An 8,711-nucleotide genomic window follows, 5' to 3' on the forward strand; every position below is an offset into this window, starting at 1 on the left:
GCTCCAGGAATAACTCTCATACATATGCTCCAGGAATAACTCTCATACATATGCTCCAGGAATAACTCTCATACATATGCTCCAGGAATAACTCTCATACATATGCTCCAGGAATAACTCTCATACATATGTTCCAGGAATAACTCTCATACATATGCTCCAGGAATAACTCTCATACATATGCTCCAGGAATAACTCTCATACATATGCTCCAGGAATAACTCTCATACATATGTTCCAGGAATAACTCTCATACATATGCTCCAGGAATAACTCTCATACATATTTTCCAGGAATAACTCTCATACATATGCTCCGGGAATAACTCTCATACATATTTTCCAGGAATAACTCTCATACATATGCTCCAGGAATAACTCTCATACATATGCTCCAGGAATAACTCTCATACATATGCTCCAGGAATAACTCTCATACATATGTTCCAGGAATAACTCTCATACATATGCTCCAGGAATAACTCTCATACATATTTTCCAGGAATAACTCTCATACATATGCTCCAGGAATAACTCTCATACATATGATCCAGGAATAACTCTCATACATATGCTCCAGGAATAACTCTCATACATATGATCCAGGAATAACTCTCATACATATGCTCCAGGAATAACTCTCATACATATGCTCCAAGAATAACTCTCATACATATGCTCCAGGAATAACTCTCATACTGATAATTCCACTTTACCTCTACACATTATTTTAATTCCAACTGAAGTGTCAACAGTAGCGATAATCAAACACACAACGCAAACTATAAGTGAAGATCATTACAGCGAACCTGACGTAATACAACGGAACATAACCTGAAATACAACAACAACAACAAAAGTCACCATTATTTTACAAGACTCTGTTTCTATTTTGAAGTTCAGTCGGACACACGCAAACACACACACACACATTCTTACCCACAACACTGCAATTAAATTTTTTCAGGCAACTACCCACCGACACCCACTGGCCGGGAAAGAATGAGGAGCTCCAAGTGCGTAGTCGAGAGTGGGGGAAGGTGAGGCAGGAAAAACACTGAGAGGTAAGAGAGAGGTGGAAAGGAGAAGAAAAATTATAAATACATACATACGTAGATACATACATACATACATACATACATACATACATACATACATACATACATACATACATCCATACATAGAAAGGGTAGACATTATGAGATGAAAAGTAAACATACAAAGAAAAGAAGACAAAGCGTAGAGAGAGAGAGAGAGAGAGAGAGAGAGAGAGAGAGAGAGAGAGAGAGAGAGAGAGAGAGAGAGAGAGAGAGAGAGAGAGAGGAAAATATGTGTGATGGAAAAGAGAAGGAGGAAGATTAAGAACACAAAGGGGACAGAAAAAAAAATATAAAATACGGAGAAAGAGAGAAAAATAAAAAAAAAGTTTAAAGGGAAAATGTTGCATCAAAGGAAAGAAGAAATCAAGAGATTGGCGTAAAATAGTAAAATAGAGATGGAAAGTTAAAGTTACACAGGTTCACAGAAAGATGGAGAGAGAGTGAGAGAGAGAGAGAGAGAGAGAGAGAGAGAGAGTATTGAACTCTGACATAGTGAGAGGGTTTATCTATAAAGTAAATACTACCATTACTACCACCACTACCAACAACAACAATAATAATAATAATAATAATAATAATAATAATAATAATAATAATAATAATAATAATAATAATAATAATAATAATAATAATAATAATAATAATAATAATAATAATAATAATAATAATAATAATAATAATAATAGACAACAAAGATGAAGAAAATTATGAAAAATAAGAGAAAATATATATCTTATTTTAACTTATAATATTATAGACTTTCTCATTAAATATATTTCCCAATTATTATTATTATTTTACTATTACTATAATGATCTACGTGACATGAATGAAAAACTGACCAGACAAATATTGACCACGAAATCAGCCTAAAAAAAAAATCAGGAAAACAAGACGAATATTTATAATAAGAAGACTATCAAGATTATTGCATCTGGTTTACCCTGAGGGGTGAGAAGCTGCCTTAATGAGAGAGTTTCTGAAAAACATGGCTTCATTACCGATCCTCAAAAATATGCCCAGTGTGAGAGACAAGGGAGAGTAGAAGAGGCGAGAGAAAGAGAAAGAGAAAGAGAGAGAGAGAGAGAGAGAGAGAGAGAGAGAGAGAGAGAGAGAGGGGGGGAGTGAGTGGAAGAGACGAGAGAAAAGGAGAGAGAATAGAGGAGACAAGAGGGAGACGAGAAATGAGAGAAGCCTTGGGCATACAGAGAGAAGGTCGACAAGGTAGGTAGGTTTTCATCTCATAATATTCTCCTTGAACTAAATTTACTTAACCCTGTAACCTCTCCCACACTACCGCGAGATTAAAATTCAAGAAAATCAATCTGGATTATTCGTTTAATTTATTATATATTAGTGGATACAGCGTTCGTCTCCTGTTCCGGGGATGAGTGGTTCGATTTCCGGGCACCTCCAGTTCACCCAGCTGTAAATGGGTACCTAAATTTACAGCTTGGGAAAGTGGATGCGGTCGAGTGCAGTATCGGCCATGCTGCCTCCTTGTGTACCGAAGGCTTAGTGTACAGTGTGTTGTATCCACACTGTACACTAACGAGCAGTTGTACCTATGGGACCCACTTTCACTTCTGCTACAAATGCATTTTTACTATGGTGAGGGTCTTTCACCTTCATACATTCATACATACACAACATAAATACATGGCATACATACATAACATACATACATAACATACATACATACATCTGGTTTATCCCCTTTCGTTTTATACAGGCCAGCGTGACCGATCAATAACACGCCGCGTCCATTCACATGAATCACTCAACATCATCTTCACTACACACACACACACACACACACACACACACACACACACACACACACACCATGACATATTTACGCAATTTCACGTCTAAGTGACCATTCGTATGGCTTATTATTAAATATATTCAAATAAACACGGTTATTTTTTACACACCCATATATCAATTGGGATGCTCTCTGGGGTTCGTATAATCACGTGTATTAAACTTTTCGATGGATTATAATCTCTCTCTTTCTGTCTCTCTCTCTCTCTCTCGTTTCTTCCTTTATTTCTTCTCTATCACCTTCCACACCTTCCTCCATAAACATTCTCTATTCCCCTTTAGATCCCTCGTGTGTGATGACAAATCCAATTTTCCCAAATCCGTCAGAGTGCCGCCACTTGCCAACGGGGACGATATTGAAGATGTGATATGCGTAAAATTATGCATACATCTTAATTGATTTTTCAACGTAAAAATTGCTCGTAATTTGAGTAATTTGTTTATCAGACTCTTTAATGGCCTAATTACAATATAAATTGCTCGGTAATGGCAAAATTAACATACAAATTTGTTCATTACTTGGTGTTATAATTGCCTAATCACAATCTGGAGAGTATATCAGGATTTAAGTGTGTGTGTGTGTGTGTGTGTGTGTGTGTGTGTCTGTAATAAATGTTTATTATATCATATGGACTTCATGTGATAGACGCTCCCTGTGGTAAAATAATAATAATAATAATAATAATAATAATAATAATTAACGGTTTATTGAAAGAGCTTGGCAGCCAGAAGGCTGAAAATATACAGTTACATATTTGGGGAATGGGTTTCGAATTACAAATAATATACAAGTAACATAAGTGACACAAGTAAGGCATACAATAACTAGATGGGGAAAAGCTCAAACTACAGTTCATTTCAACATAGTGACAGTGCAAGGAGTAGTGTTTACTGGGAGTGAATTCACTGGTTTATTACAAGTTATTGATAATTTTTACAATGGTTGGGACTAGGCTGTTCTTATAACGACTGCCCTGTGCACGTATGGGCTGGATGGTTGCAAGTGCTCCAACAGCAATTCCTGGACTAGGATCTCAGGTAGTAGTAGAGCCAAGTTCTGGGGATGGTGTAGAAGCTTCACCAAATCTCTTAAGATGAGGCCCAGGATGTCAAAGAGTCGAAAAGGGTCAGGTGTTGAGCGCTTCTGACATGTGGAGCAGAAGGGAGAGAATAATCTCACGTCTTTGGTACTTTTTCTAGGTGTTTTACGTTGTGTGGTATTTAGGAGTGAAGAATGCAGTAGAGGTATAGGTGAGCTTGGGAAGTATGAACAGCAGTAAACACTGAGGAGCCTGGGTGCAGGAATCTGGCAACTTGTGAGCTTCCATGGAGGAGGTGGAGACGGAAACTGGAGGATTTGACAACTTCACTGACGTGTGGTTTCCAATTTAGTTTGTTGTTTATGGTGACGCCGAGGAGCTTCGTGGAATCTACAACCTGGAGTGTGTTCGGACCTGAGTAATGGAAGGAGGTGGGACAATGTCGGAGGAGAGGTTGATGTGCATAACCATGGTCTTGGCATGGTTGATGGAAGACATGGGTTGCTGGCATTCAAAGTTTTGATGACTGTCTATCAAATCCTGAAGGGCGGTATAGTTAGAAGGGAATTGCTGGACGCTGATCCCAATGGTGGAGTCGTCGATATATTTCAGCGAGCAGGGGTTTCTCTTAGGGGCATCATTGATAAGCATAAGGAAGCAGAGTGGTCCCATCTTGGTGCCTTGGGGGACGCCACAGGTGAGTGACTGAAAGGTGGAGACAGCCCCTCGGAAGCGTACAGCTTGGCGTCGGTCACTGAGGAAGTCTGTAAGCCATGGTATAAGACTTCTCCAAAGCCCGAGGTCAATAGCTTTGTTGATGATTATATTGTGGTCGACTAGGTCGAATGCTTTAGTGAAATCAATGAAGGCGACAGCTACAGACGTTTTTCGTTTCTCGAGATGGCGGTATATGTAATCGAGAAAGCTGACAAGACAGTGATTGGTGGAGGAAGTTTTCATGTTGCCAAATTGTTGAGGGTCTACGACTCCTGCAATATCAGCATAAGCCCAGTCGAACACAAAACTTTCACAGATTAGGCTGGGTATTGGGGTGATTGCAATAGGTCGTAGCTGATTTAAGGATTGTGGGCTGGTTGACTTGGGCACTGGTGATACATAAGAGGTCTTCCAGTCAGCTGGGCATCTGGCTTGACTGAGAGAAGCATTGATGATGGAGCATAGGGGTTTAGCAAGCTCCGGGGAGAACTCCTTGAAGAGTTTCATTGGTAAGTCAATGGGGGTGGTGGAGCGTTTTAATTTTAATTTGTCCAGGCGTTTTGCTACTTCAAATTCTTCTACTAAGTCAGTGGGAAGGGGGGCTGGTAGGTAAGCAGGGAGAGTGGTTGTGTCAAGCCGTGGGAGCGTCTGGCATATAGTAGTGAAATGGTTATTTGTTTGCTCAGCTGCGTCAACATTAGTGAGATGGCTAAGGAAGGGGAGGGGGTGTGTCTTATTGTTTAGTCCACAGAGTTCTTTAAGCTTACCATACCATTGACTGATGTTGGTCTGCTTCAGGTGTTGTAATTTGGTTGGGTAGTGGGACTTCTTTGCAGTGCGTATTTCGCGGATGACTCGGTTGCGAAGGGACCTGTAGCTGATGTGGTCATTGAGATGAAAGGCTCTGTCTCTCTGTTGCATAAGTCTTTTGATCCGAGGTGTGATCCAGGGCAAGTCAGCTGGGTGAGATCTGACGGACTTCTCGGGGAAGAAGTGGTGGTGAGCTTCCGTGGTGGTGTTGGTATAATTTATCCATTTGGTTTCCACGTCATCCACGCTAAGTACTTCAGTCCAGGGATGGTGAACTATCCACTGCCCGAAGAGGCGTACTGCAGAGTCAGTAATCGGCCTGTAGGTCTTGATGTAGGGTCTCTGTACTTGAGTGGGAGTGGCAGCTGGGGACCAGAGCACTGATAAGTGTGTGCTACACCCGATAGGAGGCATTGGTTGAGGTCGTAGGTACTGGTCCGCTAAGTCAGTTAAGATAAGGTCAAGGGTATTTTGACCGTGTGTGGGGAAGGTCACAACTTGTGATAGTGATAGCTGGTCCTGGATATCAGCGGTGTCAATTTCATTAAAATCCCCACATAATGACACATGGGTACCTAACTCTGAGGTGGTGATGAGATGATTAATAAGAGTGGTGTGTGTGTGTGTGTGTGTGTGTGTGTGTGTGTGTGTGTGTGTGTGTGTGTGTGTGTGTGTGTGTGTGTGTGTACCATCTAAACACCAGCAGCGATAACTGACGTGTGTCCCTGATGCCTCACGTGAAATAATCTACACAACAAACACCCAACACTACTGTCCGACGCCATCAGCTCAGGGGACATTCCCTAGCCCCTATGATCCCCACTTCAAATATCGAGGACATTTACGACACCCACCAGTCATCGATACCTGGCGATTGTGAATTTCCAGGAAGAGGTTCGACCATTCCACACAGGTAGGTTAACTCTTCCCCGAAATCCATAGCGTCTCACTCTTGATAGTTGGAGCCTTTTCTGGAAGCCAAGTGTCAGATACGGCTGTGATCTTTTTTTTGTGGTGGTGTAAAGTAGGAGGTAATGGTTGACTATTAGTGAAAACGATGATGTAAAGGAGAGTGGGTCACTTTTCTTGATTTTCGCTTTTGGTTGGAGTCACACGTCGAGTTTTGATCTATCTGTGCGTGTGGCCGTGAAAGGAATATTGCTCTTGTCTGATCGAAACAGGAATCTAACTTACTTTAATTTCTATACAATCTGTCTCACTACATTTCTAACTAAATGAGTTGAATCAGGGGCGCTCCAACACCGTGTATGTCCAGGGGTTTATGTATCTAAGAGAGAGACTTTTTTTTTTTCATCGGAGACACAACCCATAACCCCCTCTCCTGCCGCCCTTCAAGTCGCTTCTTAGGACACGGAGGTCTAGTCTCTGAGAACGACGACCCAAAATTTTTACCTCCTTTCCATTTAGTGTAAAAGAGCGGGATTTTCTGTAGAGGCGGGAGCTTGTATACGGCGCTATAGGAATGCTTTAGTAGGGAGGTACAAGAGACAGTCTGGGTGTAAATGAGAGTATACGAGAGACTACTTTAGGAGAGAAGTTCCTGTTGAGATAGTAAGTGTGTATGTGTATGACAGCGTGTAAGTCAGCTGTAAGTGTATAGCAGAGTGTGGATGAAAGTCAAGGAGTGTAAACAAGCTGTAAACAAGATGTAAAATAAGGTATGGTATGGGGTCTCAGAAGGCACAGAGGTTGGGGCGAAGGAAGTAGAAGCGAGGTGGGAGGGAGCAACCTCAAAGACGACAATTCCAAAGAGGAATTTCACTTGTAAGCATGGACTTCGAATGATGGTAAAAATTATATAAAACAGAAGAAAAATATATGCCTTAATGCCTAACCTTTACTCTTTCCCCTATAACATTTTCATGCTGTTATTATAATTTATTTCCATAGACATTAAGCGCAAAACAAAAATATTACATAAGATGAATAATTTACATTTTCTTAATAAACTTCTGCCATCACACACATATGTCTCTATGCAGCCATATTCTGCCCGTTTTGAGACATTCCTGACTTATGCTACATATGTCTGAGAGCTAAGCGTATATACTGTACCTCCTGGGTCATGTCTGCCAGTGTTAGAAGAAAATTGAATCTGGCTTTGCTGGCTCAGTGTAGGTATGTCACTTAGCCTCATGGGAACATCATGAGCTGCTTAACCTACTAAGTCGGGCAACACTCGTCTGTGAGCAAGTCATGTTGAACCTTGAATACTGTAGTGCTCATTATTTTGTCTGTGTACACCACCATCATATTACCTGCTCTCTCTCTCTCTCTCTCTCTCTCTCCTCTCTCTCTCCGTTTCCTTCCCTCTTTGTCTCTCTCTCTAATTAACTTTCATAAGACCTTTTTGTACACCTTGGCTTATTTTCCAAACGTTGGATAAACATCAACCTAGTTAGCTTATAATGATCATCTCACGCTATCATCCTACCATGGTCGTATCTGACACTGATATATTGGTTAAAGAGGATCATGTGAGCACTAAACTGTAATCACGGGACCACAAATGAATCACTTAACCTAACCTAACCTAACCTAACCTAACCTAACCTAACCCAATAGAACTCCTAAACTAATATGATCAGCTTACTCACTTTACACGCGTCTTACTCATCAGTACCACCACCTGACTCCACCTGTAGCCGTTTTGTACCCATACTCATTACTCGGTACATACCTGAGGGAAAAAGAAATGTATCTCATTATTTCAAAATATTTATACGAGCCATGTTAATAAAAGATGAATCACTCTGCCTGCAATAAGTGTTGATCATAATGAGGTTCCTAAGATTCAAGAAACTTTTGTTAATCGACTTTGTATGAAGAGTTTGTAAGGAGTGAGGTGGCTGAGTGGACATATCGCTCACCTTCTTGTCTAAGGGTTGTTGATTTGCGAACGATTTACCTGTAGTGACTCTTGGGACTTGTCCATTAATCCAAGCTATTTCCTTTTCTTCCAAAATGTGTACAGTCGGCTGCACTTATACCTGGTACAGTGGATGGTGTGTTTTGTAAGGTGTGGCAAATCTTTTTACATTGTATTAAAACTCCCCGAATGGCCCAAAGGAACCTCGCAATAGTAGCCAGATCAAGGATACTAGATAAACAAACACAGAGATGCCACATCTCACAAAACACACTGTAACAGGTAGAAGTGCAGCCGACTATACATTGTTTTGAGTAACCAGGTACAG

Source organism: Homarus americanus, unplaced genomic scaffold (genome assembly GCF_018991925.1).
Source record: "Homarus americanus isolate GMGI-L3 unplaced genomic scaffold, GMGI_Hamer_2.0 scaffold34921, whole genome shotgun sequence".
Taxonomy (NCBI): domain Eukaryota; kingdom Metazoa; phylum Arthropoda; class Malacostraca; order Decapoda; family Nephropidae; genus Homarus; species Homarus americanus.